This window comes from Carya illinoinensis, chromosome 9, assembly GCF_018687715.1.
Source record: "Carya illinoinensis cultivar Pawnee chromosome 9, C.illinoinensisPawnee_v1, whole genome shotgun sequence".
Taxonomy (NCBI): Eukaryota; Viridiplantae; Streptophyta; class Magnoliopsida; order Fagales; family Juglandaceae; genus Carya; species Carya illinoinensis.
Genome location: NC_056760.1, coordinates 25800789 through 25818839, shown reverse-complemented (window position 1 = coordinate 25818839; position 18051 = coordinate 25800789). Strand labels below are relative to the sequence as shown.

The window sequence follows — 18051 nt, the reverse complement described above, 5'->3', positions numbered from 1 at the left end:
TGCCTTGTTTACAAGAAACTCCCAACCAGAATTAGACATGAAGAAAAACTCATTGTGCCAGGTCTTAGCTTTGGAAAAGGAGACTCCAAGTACACCACCCTGTAACCTGTCTGTGAGTGAATACTACATTGGTTCCCTTCTTGCCACTAGATACCATGGGTGTAAACAAATGTCGAGTCGTAAGGTCCAAGTACTCTTCATTCACTGGCTCTTGGGCCAACTGCCATGCCATGCAACCCGAAAACAAGATTCTCCAAGCTTAAGCCAAACCCAAAAAGTCAACAAACTCAAGAATGGGGAGACAAAAAGGGAGCCGTAGCCCCATAAAAAACATGTTGATGTATAGGGCCACATGCCAAGAAAACCCATTTGAATCAACTACACCTCGATGGGTATTAGGCGAAATCAGAGGTCAACAGAGTATGGAATCCCATATATGTCTCTTGCTGAGTCCAAGTCCGTTAGATTGGTAGTGGAGTAATAACTCCACTTAAACTGTTCTACTTGAGAGGAACCAACGTTGTTAGACCCATCTAGAGAACTGAGGGAATGTGCAGAGTGAGTGGCACAAGCACTAAAGCGGGAAGCATTACAAGGCGCCATCAGAGGCAACATGATTGGGAAGGTCCAAGAAAAGGGAGCACAATCACAACAAGATAGTACAATAGAAGACAAAGATGTAGTGCGGAGGGAAGAGGAGCAAAGCTTTATAGGAGGACGACAACGGTTGAAAAGCAACCACCCAACCCAAAAAGGAAACGATACATGTCACCAATAGCAGAGGTAGAGCTCAAAAATCCTGGAAAACATGTTGCGTGAGGGGACATGAAGGAGGTGAAGTAACAAGTGTTTCCTATCATGAGGGAAACCAATCATGACAGCAGAAGCATCATAATTTGCCAAGGGCAAACAAAGAAAAAAAAAAGACAAAGAAAGTAGAAAATGAAATTCCCACCACAAATGTGCGGCAGGAATTTAGGGGTAACTATTAGACCCAATCATCGCCCGTGAAAATGGGCCTAGTCCTATTGCGCTTACTAATTTGTACAAGCATCGACTGAGTTAGGTGCACAAAAGGGAAACAATTGACAGGTTTAGATGCCCTTTCCTCCCGCTATAAAGATAGGTGGATCGAGGAGAAAATAGCAAGTCGACATGGCCATGGGACCATCTCCTAGCAGAGTACGGCCTTTGGGCACTCATACTATCAAAGTAGGCCAACATATCCTTCTAACTTAGTTGCTGGTTAAGTCAGGGTAGAATAGCTCTCCATACTTAGTGCCTAGGAGGAGTTACCTCATTAAATTCATTGAAGTTCCATCTCAAGAGACATGCCTATGTTAGGTTGTGCAGGTTAAGCCCAAGAGGGGTTACCATGTTCAATGCTATGACGTACCTCCTCAAAGGGAGTGCTGCTGTCAAGAAAATGATAGGCTATGTAGATCTCGAAAAAGGAAAAAAGCCCAAAAAAGGTAATCTCCCTCTTCCCTCAAAAGACAAATCAACTTTTGTAATGCCCAGCACTTAGAGGGTTAGGGAGTTAGTTCATGTTACCTGAAATTCATCTCCCAACAAATACATATATATACTTCAAACACCCCATGAAGCGTAACCTCATTTGTTCAAACCAAACATACATGTTTCTCTACGAGGACATCAAGGAAACATTCTAATAAAATTAATTAACAACTCCAAAAAGTCTCAATAATATCGTCAACATCCCAAATACCAAATCAACAAAACCAAATCTACAGAGTAATACTATCCAACAATTCAAAATACTCTTTTGGTACTTTGTCTTCTATGTCCAACTAGTCTGGCCCATGCTTCACATTCTCGATTCTCTGTTGAACTATCAAAATCATCTAGAATATTGAATGTAATTGGCTGAGTTATCAACAACTCAGTAAGTAATAAACATATACTAGTATGTAAACATAAGCCAATTATAAACTGAAAAAGAAAACATATTATCAAGATATCAGAGCGAAAATTTATAAATATTTGTATAGCATAACTAAGTAGCATCATATCAGAACATATTCCATATTTAATCCTTGCGGTAGAGTTGTTCTATCCCCATTGGCCAAACCAGAAAGAAACATAAGTAAAATCTTTCTCTTATCATTCCTAGAGCCCCGAGTGTGCAATAGAAAAGACCATGCAGAAAACTACTTTGTTTCCAAAGTGGGTGCACTTAGAAACAGAGATGTTGGTACAACACAATAACAGAGGCCATAGTTTTACACCTATCGTAAGGTTGAAACAAAAAGCAGAAATAGAATGTCATGCCAAAAGATTTTATATGCAACATCATATCATAACAGAGTACTAAACAGATACATATTATATTCATATCATTGTATAAAACTTTAAAATTTCATTTTCAGTCTTTTTATACATTTGAGAAATAGTGTCCCAAAAATGCTCATGTCTACATCAATCATGATAAAAATATTTTTTTTCTTAGATACAGTGAATTATGCAGAAAAAATTATCGAGGTTGTTTCCAATGTTCCATAACAAAATATGCAAGTTTTTCATAAAATCAATCTCAGTCTATTTAAACCAAGCCTAGCATAGGAGCACTGCTTACCTAACTCTTGCACTACTTACCTAAGCCTTGAACTCGAACTCTAGGAATAACACAACCTAACCAGAAAATATTCATTAACATTTTAATAATATACACAAGCAAAATTTCAATCTAACTAAAAAAATCCCATAATCCCAAACTATATTTTTGCACACAAAAGTCCATCATAATGTCTCAATTTTTAATCATGGCACAAGCACAACCTCTAAAACTCACTACACCAATATTTAGTCCAACCTTCTCAAATATGCTTAATTAATAACCTCACACACATGAAGCAATAGCCCATACTTTTAAGTCAAAATAAACTTATTCCCGATATATCAGATAACCAAACAATCAGCCTACACGTTCAAAAGTAGCTTACACTCAACTTATCAAACAAATAAATAGCTTGCATTTACCCCTACGTCTCAAACCGACATGCCCAACAACCATGCAACCACATTGTCAAGTCTTCTCCACTGCCAATACTACAAACTAGAGATTCTCAACATGTCAACCAACAGCCCAAATAGCCACACATCAAGTCTTCTTTGTCCACATTATTACAAACCAGAGACTTCTAACATGTCAACCAATAGCCCAAATAGCAACACATCAACCCAAACGACCACACATCAACCTGAACAACCACACATCAACCAACAATGAATCACATAAATTATCTATTAAATCATGAAAATAGTAGCATTACACATTTCCAACAAACACATTACAAGTCACAAACATACAAGATGGTTACAAGGCTTAAGCTTATGGGTACCTTACCTAGTCCCAAAGTGGTGATCGATCGGGCTTCATGAGTTAAACAATGTTGCCTGGGAACTAATTTGATGCCCTGTGATAGAGAAAATGTCAAACCGAATATGTGTGGTAGGGGTATTACAGGCAAAGGGAACAAAAGAAATTGGACAAAGTGGGAGAGAAATTACCTTGGTGGTGAGAGGTTGTCTCTAGGCCTTTGTTCATTGCGGTTCAAAACAAAAAGAGAGTGTGTCTCTGAGAGGGAAACCCAAAGGGTTTGAGAGAAAACACTTGAGATAGGGAGAAAATAAAAGAGAGAGAAAACGAGATATGAAGCAAGACCACCTGTAAATACCTACAACAACAAAACCATGAACAGAGGCTTTGACACACTTGGTATCCATTGGAAAAGTAGTCTCGAGGTGGAGGAATAAACTCAGAGAGAGAGAGAGAGAGAGAGAGAGAGAGAGAGAGAGAGAGAGAGAATAGTTATGGAGAGAGGTGCACAAAAGGTGCGAAAGGGGGGCTGTATGTAGTGGGAAGAGGGAAAGAGAAAGTGATGGGGAGGAGAGGAGAAGAGGGAAAATAATAAGGGAATTTCGGACCAAAATGACATCATTTCTTCAGGTGGGCTGGGCTTTATTGCGGGCCTAGATTTTACAACTTTACTTATAAAGTAGTTTAACCATATTGGCTTAAACATCGAAGGTGTCACCCACCTGACCTCAAGCCATTCTTTCCCCTTTGTGGTCGCAAGTACCTCCAAGCAAGTGAAGGTGTGCAAAACAAATCATCAACAATTATCATTGCTACATACCAATTGCAAATACTATGTTATTAACTGATTACACTGCGTTCTTTGAGCTTCTTCATAATCAAAAGCATCTTCTCCCTCTTGGTGATAAAGATAACCCATTATCATCAGCTTTGGGTTGGGAAAGTAACCCATTATCATCAGCTTTGGGTTGGGAAAGTGGTCTTAAAATTGACAAAACAATAGAGGTCATTATGTGTACCATGCAGCTTAGGGCAGGACAAGATAAGGTTTTATTGGTGTTCTTCTCTTATTAGCCTTCAGCCTGTTGCCTATCCAGACAACTATCCCCTCTCACTTGTTAAGCACATGATCATGGCATTCCTCTCGTGCAGCTCTGTCACAACAACTTTTGGGTTGAGGCCAAACATGATTGATCTATCCCTTTCATTATTGAAGGGAAATATCTTTAGAATGACCAATGCTCACCGGCCAATCATATGACGATCGAGATTCTTGCGGCGGTCGGTATTTTTTTTCTAGGTAAGTGCTCTTAAGGGACATCAATCCTAATAGTTGAGTTGAGGGGTTCAATCATAGACCCAATAATTCCTAAGGACCATGGGTGGTGCCATTCGGCCAAAAGAGCATTGGCCTCTTGGCAGTTAGTTAATATAACTATTCATGATTATAACTACAATCGTTTCAGATGGTTGGTTTGGTACTGTAGCGTTAGATTTTCTTCTGTTGGGAAATACTACTGATTTTTATCAAGAATGTTCCTTATCTTCTTGCTAAGTTCTCAAGAAAATATTTACTGTACAAGGAATAACTCTAGAGTGCTATTTAAGCTATTGGCCAAACTCTCTCTTGATGTTTCTAGGCGCCGACAGAATCATGTGGTTGTTAAACCTTCTTGCACATTCTTCTTCTTTTTCTTCTTCTTCTACCTATAAAAAAGGGAATCCTATGGCACCTCATTCGAATGTGTCAAGAAAGAGTGGTCCCGTTGAGTGTTAACTGAAATAGTGTCTTCTAGACTTCTAGTTGTGTATCAAAGTGAGCCTAAGTGTCAACGTGAAGTCAGTGAGCATTGTTGTGTGTAAGTGCGTCAAGTGAGCTGACTAATTGTGGAGTGTGTTAGATTATTGTCCACAAAGGTTTTTCAGGTGAGGTCCAACGTACATATTAAAAACATTTATTTGGCTACCCGTTTTTATAATAAAAAGAATTTTATGTTCCATTTTAAACACAACAATTTGGTACAAGTGTTTTTATTTTTTATTTTATTTTTTTATTTTTTTTAATGTTCCACCATTTGATGTCAGAGGTAGATTCTAGGAGATTGCTATTCAAGGTGCTTCTTGTGGAGCGATTATCGTTCTTGCCATCATATGAAATCAGAAAGTTCATTAGTTCGAGAGTACTCCTACTTGAAAGGCATTGACAATGCACCATATGATCAGAATGATATATATTCGGTTTACTAGCTAGCTTACTACCAAAAAAAAAAAAGCATTCGGGACAAGTTATTTGTGATGAAAATGATTATTTTTTATGATAATAGATTCATTTTAATAGAAGTTAGTCATTTTAATAGAAAATAACTAACAGTAAATAAACAATTTTCTTTTAAGTACCCAAGAAGTGGAATGAGATGTTATAGCACATTCAAAGTGCCACCACACCTAAAGAAACATGAAATTCACTTGGAGTTTGTCTCTCAAGGAAAATAATGTAAGGCTTCAATTCCATAATGTCAATGATGTATTAAGAGCTGACATTTACTCATTATGATGTCAAGATAAAGTCTCTCTATTATTAAGAGATCTTAGTCTTTAATAATCTCATTAAAATTAATGAACAACGTATGAGAATGATTGTTATCTTTAAGTTGAGCTCGAATATCAAGGATGCATTATATGAATAAATTGTAACTGTTTAAAAGAATTGAGATCAATGCAAATGTTTGTAATGCAAAATTTATGTATTTATAAGATATCTAAAGAGAATCACATGAAATGGATCTTATTAATTTAGATGGAATTAGCCAACTCGACGAATTGCATTAACGAGATAGTGCTAGAGTTGAAATCAAATTCATTTTGGTTATTCTCTCAATCGTAATAAAATGCAACTATATTTAGTACGAATTGATAATCTGAACATATATGGATAGAAAATAAAGAGGGCATAGAAAAACAAGTAATTTCTTCTTGAGCTTTATCCATTCATACTTAGGTCACGTTTGGATGTTAAGCTAAGCTAAGATAAGTTGTGAGTTGAGATGGTGGATTGAGTTTTGTGGGAGCCCACATAAGATGAGTTTCAATATATTTAGATGTTAAAATGAGTTTAGATGTATTTATAGGAAGTTAAAAAAGGTTGTGGATCCCGCTTGTAAAAATGTGTTGAGTTGAAAAATGTTATGTGTCTCATGTGTAAAAAAGTTTTTAGTTGAGATGAGTTTAGTGATTTGATAGTTGGGTATTTGGATGTTAAACTTATTCTAATCACCTGATTAGAAATAAAAGAAAATTTGGATAGCATGTTGGATATCAATCGAGATCAAAACATGTTGGATATCACAAACTAAAGGTTATAGATTTGTGTTCCTGGAAGCCGTGTTATCATTGACTTGAACTTATTTATAAATAAATTATATATACTAATTTACTTTTATAGTTAAATTTATAAATGAAAATATTCTATTTGAATTAATTGCTAGTTTTTATTTAAAATTAGCAGTTTTAATTTTCCTAAATCATGCTTTTTTAATTCCTCAACTCATACCTCTTGATTTTGATACATTATATAAATTGCTTGTGATCCTTCTTTTTCATTCAAAAATAGTTTTCGTGATTTGAAATCAAGAGTTAAATTATGAAAACCCTAGACTTTATGACTAGTATTTTTCAACCTTTCAAAGACCTTAGATGTCTGACCAACCCATTAAAGCCAGGTCTGAAAACCTGAGCTCAAGCCCAAAAGGTTAAAAACCCAACCCGCCCAAATGGGTAAAAAAGGAATGAAAGAAAGCACTAGAAAGGTGCGTTTTTGCAAAGAATAAATCTATACAGTAGCCTCATACTTTTTCACACCATTGAAAAATGTGAATTTATTATTTTATCCTCTGTTATTTTACACTAGTGTGTTGGGTGTGGGGCTGGTGTATAGCAGTGCTCTTTGGCAAAACCATCATTCCCAATGTTTTAAATTATGTTGCAGTGATTTTCGTTTTAAACATTGAAATAGAATATTCTGATAGGGTGCATTCCTGTATATTATTTCCAGATTTATATATGTATATATAAGAGTGGAAGATTTTTAAAATGATTATATGTTAAAAAATATCATAAATTTGAGTTGAGACACTAAAAAATAAGAGAAAAAAAAAGAGTAGAGAAATATATTAAAAATAATGAGATTTAAAAAATAGAGAAAAAGAAAGGACATGTTTTTTTTTATTATTATTATTGGAAAACCTTTCATTAAAAGGATATTAGCATTATGAAGCAATTACATCAAGAAAAGAACCCCACCATAGGCTAATATCACTAACATGTCACGCATGCCTTGCAAGCTTATGTGCCACTTCATTATAATTTCTCATAGCATATCTGATTTCACAAACTTGGAAACAACTCATATGCTCCTTAGTATCCTAGATCACATTTCCAACCAAAGCCATCGAGGGTTCTAACTTTTGCAATTCTTGTACTAAGGTTAAGGCATCACTTTCTATTATAAGGTGTTGAATACCCAAGTGGACAGTCAGTTGTAATCTCCTGACTATTGCAAGCATCTCAATACTTGTTGCATCCCTAACTTCTGGTTTCTTCTTGTTGGCTGCCATAAGAACATCTCCCTTACAATCTCTCAAAATGGCCCCAATGCCAGCACTATGTTGGTTTAGAAAAATGCCCATCCACATTTAATTTGAAGACTCCTGGAGGGGGAAACTCCCATCAGCAGTGGTGTCTCACAATCGTCAGGGGTTGGCCACGGGTTGCCTTATAGACATGCTGGATAGCCAGGGTATGAGCTATAGCTTGCTCAATACGGATGCACTTATCTTCAAAAGTTGATAAATTGCGCCTATACCAGCAACTCCATGAGACCAAGAAGAATGCCATCTAGATTGGAAATTTACAACAATGCCATCCAAATTCAATAAAACTACAAAATTGTTATTAAAATGGTCCATAATGCAAATTTCAGCTCAAATGGCTAGGATTGACTGAAATGAGCTGGAATGAACCAAAATGGGCCAAAATTTGGAACGAAACAGGGTGAATATGTATAATATACCAAATACTACACTAGAACATAAAATTTCAGACAGAAGAGAACAAAATTCAAAACTATGATCCTCCTCCCTTCTCTCTTCTCTTCCCCTTCCCATGCTCTCTATGTTCCATCCACCCCCAAGTTGCTTCAGCCTCTCTGTCCTAGCTCTCGTCGGTATTGTTCAAGTTGACCTTGTCATCCAACCATAAGCGCACCACCAGCAAGCCATCATTTCTCTCTCCCTTGATTTTCTTTTCTCTCTTAGGTTCTCTCTCCATTGTCTCTCTCAATTCTCTCTCTATGTTCATCCATATCTTCTCTCTTTATCTCTCATTTTGTCTCTCTCTTCATGCTTTGGGTTAGCCACCGTGACCAGTAGAGGTTGATGTTGGGAACGATAACACTAGAATAGTAAAGAAAAATAGAGAAAAACAATCACACAATATAAGATTTATATGGTTCGACAACTTTACTACGTCCACGAAGCTACAAGAGATTTTTATTCAGAGAAATGTGGAAGTACATAGTGAGAATAAAATTTCTCGTTCCTCACAATTTCTCTCCCTCCCTCTCTCTCTCTCTAAAATCCAATATAGCTTCTCACTTTTTCAAAATGTCATTCTATGTTTTATCTCCAGTTTTCAACTTTTTCATTGTATATTCCACAATCGATGTAGTGAAACAACCCTAAGGCGGTGAAATTTTTAGAACTCAAGCGGTGTGTCGAGCACATCTTTAGTAAACTTTCTGTTTGATGTTCACTTGAGCGCCAAGTCGAGCAAGACTGGAGGAAAGTCTTGGATTGATCTTCACTTCAGTTGATTGTTATTTTATGCCCTTCATTAAAAAATGGACACGTAAGTGGTCTACATTTATTTACAATGGAACCTTTCGCTCTCTCTGTTTTCCTAAAGCCACTATGACGTCTCTCTTTCTTCACCCTAGCTCTCCTGTCCCTTACTAGCAGTCATCTCTCCCTCATCTCAAACTCATCACCTCCCTTTCCATACCAGATTTTATTCCACACATTTGATCTCCCAATTTCTTCTTCCTTGATGGAACTTGAAGTGTGAAAATAAAGGAAAACTTTCTTGATACTCAATCTATCAGGATCCCTTCCCCGTAGAGCTACTTTAAGATTATCTATGGAGAACACCAACTAGTGAACTCATAAAAATTAATTGTATTATTAAGGGTTCTATGACAGTCTATACAAAATCAAAATTTGGTAGAAAACCTTGATTATTGAGAGAGATCTGAACCCAAATAACCCTTTTTTAACTAAATAACATTTCAAATACAAGCAACCAATAATATTATAATTTATTGCATAAACTGCTTCACCTGGTAACAAATTTTTCAGAGACCCTTTTTTTGTTTAGTTTTCAAATAGAGATGAAGATTTGGACAAACACTAAACAAGTCTCATTATTAGTAAAGTATGTTCTAGTTACACTTGATGAATAAGAAGAACGAAAGCAATAAAAGAAAATTGCAAATGTGAAGAGATGGAAAGCTTTTACTTGCTCAGCCTTGGGTGATGAGGTTGGAGGTACGAATCGAGAAACAAAGATGATGTTTTATAGATGCGAATACCTGAGATAATCAAAGCTATTCCACACATCTCTTCTAATTCCTCTCTCACTCTGGGTTAACGTGTGTTTGCATGCCCTTCTGAGGAGTGAGAGGAGAGAAAATCTTATCTTGGTTGAGGAGGGAGAGAGAGAGAGAGAGAGAGAGAGAGAGAGAGAGAGAGAGAGAGAGAGAGAGAGAGCAGGGAGGAAGAGAGAGATGGGGAGAATTGCATTACCTTTGTTTACGTGTGTCCGGTTCTATCATTCACTTCTTACATTGCCTACATGTCACTCTTCTATTCAAGGGTGTAAATTCTATATGCACAAGATGTCCGGTCTCTAGCACCTCTCATTGCCAAAGGAGGTACAATACGTCCTAGCAGAAATACATGAGGGCATCTACAGGAACCATTCAAGAGGGAAAGCATTGGCATGAAAAGCCCTCAGGGCAGGCTACTATTGACCCAACGCCCTCAAAGACGTTGAGCAATTCGCAAAGAAGTGCATCAAATGCCAAATCTATGCCTCTATCTCATACTGCCCCCGGAGAATTTATTCTCTATCACCGCACCTTGGTCATTTGCCCAATGGGGTGTTGACTTAGTTAGCCCCTTCCTTGGAGGGCGAGTGTAAAATATATAATAGTGACCATGGACTATTTCACAAAGTGGATGGAGGTGGAACCCCTAGCAACCATAACAACAAAGACCGTCACTAAGTTTCTATGGAAGAACATCATCTACTAGTTCAGAATCCCTCACAACATAGTATCTGACAATGGGAAGCAGTTTGACTCAACATTACAAAGAATGGTATAAGGAGCTGGGAATCCAAGCAAAGTATTCATCATCTGAGCACCCATAAGCTAATGGGTAGGCGAAGTCAACGAACAAGTCGTTACTTGGGATTTTAAAGAAGAAGCTAACATAAAGGAGAGGAGAGTAATTGGACGAGCTCCCAGGAGTATTGTAGGCATACAGAACAATGGTGAAGACCCCAATAGGCAAAACACCATTCACGTTGGCTTTCGGGAGCGATACAGTCGCACCTGTGGAAATTGGTTTGCCTACACATCAAACCTGCCACTTTAATCAAATAGAGAACAATGAAGATCTAGAGGAGCATCTCAATCTCCTAGAAGAGAAAAAAGAAGAAGCTGAGATCCAAAATGTCCTCCACAAAAGAAGGGCAAAACACTACTTCAATAAGCGAGTTAAGGCCAAATCTTTCAAAGCAGGTGAACTGGTTCTCAAAGAGAAAGGAGTGACAACGCAAGATGAAGGAAAGCTTGGGCTGTAACGGCCCGCTAGAAATTCAATGGTGGAATTTCTATAGATTTTAGGAACCTCGTGAAAATTCTGTAAGTTTTCACAAATCGACGAATCGCAAAGGTTTTAATTTGTCAACATAGTCAATGTTATCACTCGCTATGGTGTTAGAAATGCGATTTTAATTGTTTGAGGTAGTTAGAAGTGTCAGAATATGTTATAGTCTATGCCACTATAATATTTACGATTTTATGCCGCAATAACCCATTTTTATAATTTTGGATGAAACGCTTGTTTGAAACTGTGAAATTATTTTTAGAGGCACTTCGGGGTTAAATTTTGGTAAACGATTTTCACTGTAGGTTAATATGAATATTTAGGATTTTTTAGTACTAAGTTTATTATGCATTTTTTTAGTGAATAGTAACCTTGATAAGTGTATTAAGTGTAGTATTTTCAAAATCATAGTATGGAATGTCCAAATTTGGTTAAAGAAGTTTTATTTGGACACTTGGCAAGATTTTAGTCACACATAGTGAATAATATTAGACACTTGGCACAAAGAAGAACCACTAGATGGATTTGTGAATGAAATCAAAATGTGAGATCATGCAACTTAAGCAAAACTTTTTTTCATCTGATCAACTAAATTGAGCCAGATCAAAGAGAGTTTCAACCCTAATGAAACCCTAAATGGTTGGAATCTAATTGAAATCCCAAAAATTTGGTTGAAACCGAAACCCTAAACGGCTTCCCCAAACCCTAAAATTGGCATTCAAACCCTTTTTGATCCAATTTCTAGCATTGTGTTTAATCACTTGATTAAATCACTTCCACTTGCTATTAATTTTTCAAATTCTTGTTATGACATTATTATTCAAATTTTTAAACCTTGAAAATTTGATTGGGGCAAGAAAAATTAGGATTTGAGCTTGATAGTATTTCAAACCTTAACCAAACCCCCTTTAAATCCCAAATTAGCCCACTTGGTTGAGGCCCATCAAGGCCAAAAAATTTGACTACCTTGACAAAAATTCTTGAAGAAGTTTCCTCCCTCATATGGCAGACCATCCACTGCCCTTGGCTGCACCCAATAGTGCCTTGATGGGATGGAGAAACCCACCTCATTAACCTCCATACCTTATAGCTTCTACATGCAATCCTTTCCACTCACTATTCTCCACTTTATGTCACATAGCCACATCCAATCAAGGGTCATTCAAGCCCATATCTTCCCCCTCCAGAATTCTAGAGTCGTGCAAAACACACTTCTTTCCCTTTAGTCACTTCTTCACCCCGTTCTTAGAGAGAAACCCAAAAGAGCTCTCTTGGGTAGATTTCTGGGTCTTTTTACGTGGAGATTTTTGACCCTTTGTAACTATTTTCACACGATGAATCCTTCATAAAAGTTATTTCTCTTTGAGTATGGTTTCTGTAGATATATTATTAGTATCATTCCATAGTCATTGGGTTAGTCAAAAGTATTTTTAACCATGGAAAGGTCATTTTGGGCTTGAAACTGTAGAGTGTGTTATGTTTTGGAATTTTTGACCAATCTAATGGACATATCTTGGTCCAAAAATTTTATGGAGTGTTGTTAGAATGTTTTTAAGAGTTTTAATTGAGGTTTTGTTTCATGAATAAAGCTTTTGATGATAGATTTTTTTAAATTTAGAAACTTGAAATCTAGAAGTGGAAAAACAATTTTTATTTGGAGAAAGTTTGAATATTTGTGGTATGATCTTACTCTAAAGGCTTTGATATTTTTATATGATGATCCTAAATCTCTTATTTTCATGCTAAAATATTATTTTGAAGATATTTAATATTAGTTTCAAAGATATGATTTTTCTATGCAAGAGGGTTCCAGTTAGGCCCAAGATTGATGTTTTTGGGTTAGATCCATGTTTTATTGATTTTTAGCCATGTGATTTTAAGTTTTATGGTCAGATCATCTTTAGGACACATTTTTTAAACTATTTGATGTTTTAGTTTAAAGATCTCATCTTTTTAAGCCATGGATCAAGAGATTGATCAAAACTAGTTGAAAAAAACAGTTTCTGTTTTTGGACTAAGTGTAAAACCAAAAACTCCAAGTGTTATTTTGTGATTTTGGTGACTTTAGTTTGATGATTTAAAGCATAGTTGATCTTAGGATGATGTTATGAATATGTTAGAAGTAAGATTTGATTTTTTTGAATCCTTGGAAATATTTTGATTTAGGGTCAAAGCTTGTGATTCAATTGTTTGGATCTTTTTACAAAACGTTTGGTATTGATTATTAGGTTCTTATAAATGGATGTTTTAAGTATGGTTTTAAATTTAAGATAGGAAGATCTTTGTTGCAACATTTTGGTTTAAGCATGAGTTTTGAAATTGGAAGAAATTGCAATAAAAATCAAGAGAAACAATCTATGGACGTTTCAGCCATAGTATGTTTTCTATAGTTGTGATTTGCTTTAAATTTTTCTGAGTTGATATTTGAGTTTAGGACAAAAGTTTCATGAGGAATGTAAATTTTAGAAATTTTTGGAATTAGGATGTGAAGTCCTTAAGTTAAGTGTAAAATGGTCATTTTTTCACATGTAGAGGGTAAAATGGTAATTTTACTCTAAGTTGTCTCTTTTACACATTTCTAATTGTTAGTAATTAAATTTCTAACTTTTAAAATACCCTCTTACAGTTCCTCGTATTTTACACTTTTTATCGTAGAACAAGACGATCGAGGTAAGTTAGCTCTTAATTTACTATCAGTTTACTATGTATGTGTGATGTGTAAGGGAACTAAAGTTTATATGTTACCATATATGCCATTTCATTACATGTTTATCTATTATGAATGATTTATTCTGTCATTAATATTTATCTGTTACACAATCTATTCTGTCATGTATTGCTATATGTTATAAGTATGCCATGTTAAGTATGTCATATGTTACATGTATGTCATATCATATAATATTCACTTTTGCAGTATGTCATGTTAAGTATGATATCTGTGTATGATATCTGTTACATGTTAGGTCATGTTACGAAATGTTTCCATCTCAAATAGTCATGTCTTTCGAGTTATGTTCAAGTCAGTTATGTCTAGGATACTTGCTATGTAATCATTATGATTGTCCAAGTATCTCCATTTGTAATTCACACGAGGTACTTTTGGCGAAATCATTTTGATTGTCAGAATGTAGTTCAAGTTTAGTTATGCAGATACTCCTAGCGTAATCATTCTAATTGTTAGGATATCTTATTTAAAATACTTGTGATAGAATCATTCTGATTATTACAGTATTACTAGATACTCCTGGTGTAATCATTCTCATTGCTAGGGTACTTTATTTTAAAATACTCGTGATGAAATCATTTTGATTGTCAGAGTATTACTAAGTACTCATAGTGTAATTATTCTATTGCTAGAGTACATGATTTAAAATACTCGTGATGTAATCATTCTAATTGTTAGAGTATTACTAGGTACTTCTAGTGTAATCTTTCTGATTGCTAGAGTACGTGATTTTTTTTTTAAAATACTCATGATGGAATCATTTTGATTGTTTGAGTATCTCTAATGGAATATGTTGGGCGGAATCATTCTGATTGTTGACTATTCCTGATGAAATGGCTGGCAGAATCATTTTGATTGTCAGAATTCAAGTCCAAGTTTATGTCAAGAAGTTAAGAATAAGCAATAATGGTAATCTCATTAGATAAGAATAAGCAACCATGGTGACCCCACCCCATGAGATAAGAATAAGTTTCAGATCAAGTCCACGTTAAGTTTCAGATCAAGTTCATGTTATGTTATGTTATGTTATGCTCACGTACATGTTATGTTCATGTTTACGTTAAGTTTTAAGTTCATGTTCATATCATGTTATGTTCGCGTTTATGTTATGTTCAAACTCAGGTTCATATTATATTATGTTCATGTTCACGTACATGTTATATTCAAGTTCACGTTCACGTTATGTTATGTTATGTTCACATTCACATTATGTCTCAAGTGCATGTTTATGTCACGTTATGCTCAGGTTTATGTTAAGTTCAAGTTCATGTTTATGTTATGTATGTTCACGTTCATGCTATGTTTCAAGTCCATGTTATGTTTAAAGTTCACGTTCATGTTATATTGCTTGTCTATGTTATGTTTTAAATTCAAGTTCATGTCATGTTAAGTCAAGTTCAATTCATGTTTTAGTTTAGGTTATGTCAGTTACACCATGCTATATGTCAAGTTATGCTATTCTTACTTATGACTTTAATTATGCATTCATACTTTTACTACCACACATCTATCATTAACCTGCTTGAGAGTTTCTTGTTAACTTACTAAGATCTATAATCAAATTTCACCGTGGTAGTCCCAACTACCATTCCCCTCGAATGATAGGCGATGTGTCTGGATCAGAGCAGGGAGTGGACATTGGTAGACTAGAGGAGGTTGACTAAACATCGTAGACACGACATGGAGTTTATAGCTTCCATAGTTAGTTTTTGGACAGTATTCTGACCTCGTTGGTCGAGTTACACGAATTACTCGACGAACTTCCTCAATAGTGTATTTTGGTAATGTAAATATGGAGTTTGGTCTCCAATGTTTTTGAGATTATAGTCTTCTAAGACTCGTACTGAAATCGTAGATGTTTATTTTGTTAAGTATGCTTGGATTACGATTTAACTATTTGGGATATTATAAGTTTGGTGTATAGTATTGCTCAAGAAAAAAAATTATCTGCTGCGAATATTGCATAATGCTAGATGCAATGTTCCTATGTCATGAACGGGGGTAAGTAACTTTGTGTTACATGTCCCGATACTTCAGATGTTCGTCCAATCCCAAACGAAAATCTGGGGACGTCGCATGGGCCATGCTTGGAAGGGTCGTATATAGTAATAGCCAACCACCAACTATGGTCGTATTGCCTCAAGGAGAGCCAAGGAAAGGAATTGCAACATCCTTAGAACGTTGAGCATTTGAAGAAATTCTACCCTTGATTTTTTCTTTTCCTATATATTCAATAAAGAGAGATCAACAAAGGCGGGTGGTTATCCAGTTTGTGTGTCCATGACTCACATACTTAACCACTAATGTTGAGTCCAAAGACTTGCGGTGCAGCCAAAAGGGCATGGAGGTTAAAAGATCCCACGACCCCTATACTTAACCTTCAAAGTCGAGTCCAAAGACTATTGATAAAGCCAAAAGGGCATGGAGGTCAAAAGACCCTATAATTTCATACTTAGCCACCAAAGTCGAGTCCAAAGACTCGGGTTCAACCAAAAGGGTATAGAAGTCAAAAGACTTCACAACTCGTATACTTAGTCACCAAAGTCGAGTCCATAGCCTCATTGTGTAACGAAAATAGCGTGGAGGCCAAAAGACCCCACAACTCCTATAATTAGTCACCAAAGTTGAGTACAAAGACTAGTTGTGCAGCTAAAAGGGTGCGAAGGTCAAAAGACCCCATGACTCCTATACTATCAAAGTTGAGTCAAAGACTTGCAGTGCAGTGAAAAGGGCGTGGAGGTAAAAAGACCTCACGACTCCTATACTGAATCACCAAAGTCGAGTCTAAGACTTATAGTGTATCCAAAGCGTGTGCAGGGCAAAAGACCCCATAACCCTCACACTTAGCCATAGAAAGGCAGCGTACATACAAAGTATGGACTAAATTAAGTATGAAGATCATAAATTCAACTCAAAGAAAGCAACACACCATCAGCAAAATATTACAACACAGCGATGCCAAATTGTCCAACACATCTCCAGAAGAATAATTCAAAAGTTTTAGTTACAAAAAGTTTAAGGCATCACAACAATTCCAAAGAAAAAAGAATGCATCAGCAATGAAAGCTAAGTAAAATCCTCAATAAGGGGAAGTAGGCGAAGGTTTGGAGGGCATCAAGGGTGATGAAGAGTTCAATAAGGCATTAAGCACGGTTCTGCTCCCCAAGGAGTCGACAAACTGGACTGTAGCGTCATCAAGTTTGAACTACTCAAGGTCCAAATGTTTCAAGTCAGTTTGAGGATGCGTCAATATGTGAGCTCGCAGGCAAGCCACACCAGCCCCATACCCATACCCAAAGGCTCAATCCCTCACACTCGTGGCAGACGCCAACTGTGGATGTAAACGAACCACCTTACCCCTTGAAGCAGTCAACTCGCCTTCTAACTTTAATAGATGCTTCTTCTACTCATTCACCTTCTTATCCAGATGTAGCATGGCTTGGTTCATCTTATCTTGATTGGCATCGGTAGTCTCTCAATCCTTCTTGTAGGCAATGAACCTCTTGTGCAGGTCTTCATAAGACCCGTCCTTTGATAGTTGTAGGCTAAGCTCTCTCCGAGCTGCCTCATGCGACACCTTGGCCTCTAAAAACTTAAAGGCAGCTAATGCTTGAACATGCTCAGAGCATCATTGCTCGGTGGAGGCCAATCGTTGTTGGGAAGATTCCAATTCCCCCTTGATGCCTTGGCAGCCGGGCGCAAGCTAAATTGCACTCAAACTTTGCCAATTGTAGGGAAAAGCTTTGCTTGGCATTAAGGGATGCAACATCAAGCAATTCCACTCATAGCTCAGATGCCCCAACACATAGGACATCAAGGTTGCCCGCCAGAAAACAAATATGCCCATTAGCTTGTTCGAGGTAAGATTCTACCTCAATTTTCTTAGCTAGTGGCCGAGAAATTTCTTGTTTGGCATAGAAGGCAAACATTCACCACTGGTAAACCTCAAACTCCAAATTGGCATGATCATTAACAATCCAAGTTGCTAAGTTCTCCACGCCTTGCAAAGCACAACAACACTCTAAGGAATGCACATA

The 18051-nt window shown here is 36.5% G+C and overlaps 1 long non-coding RNA gene across 2 annotated transcripts; it reads right to left on the bottom strand.

Moving 5' to 3' along the window:
- Positions 1 to 1580: 1580 nt before the first annotated feature.
- Positions 1581 to 3883, bottom strand: LOC122277378. 2 transcript variants are annotated; one of them, XR_006228991.1, is made up of 3 exons: positions 3532 to 3883; positions 3368 to 3437; positions 1581 to 2652 (listed from the first exon to the last, which is right to left on the bottom strand). It is a non-coding gene; the product is annotated as an uncharacterized LOC122277378 (long non-coding RNA). The 2 variants fall into 2 exon arrangements; XR_006228990.1 differs by lacking the exon at positions 1581 to 2652 and adding an exon at positions 2671 to 3221.
- Between the last annotated feature and the right edge of the window lie 14168 nt (positions 3884 to 18051).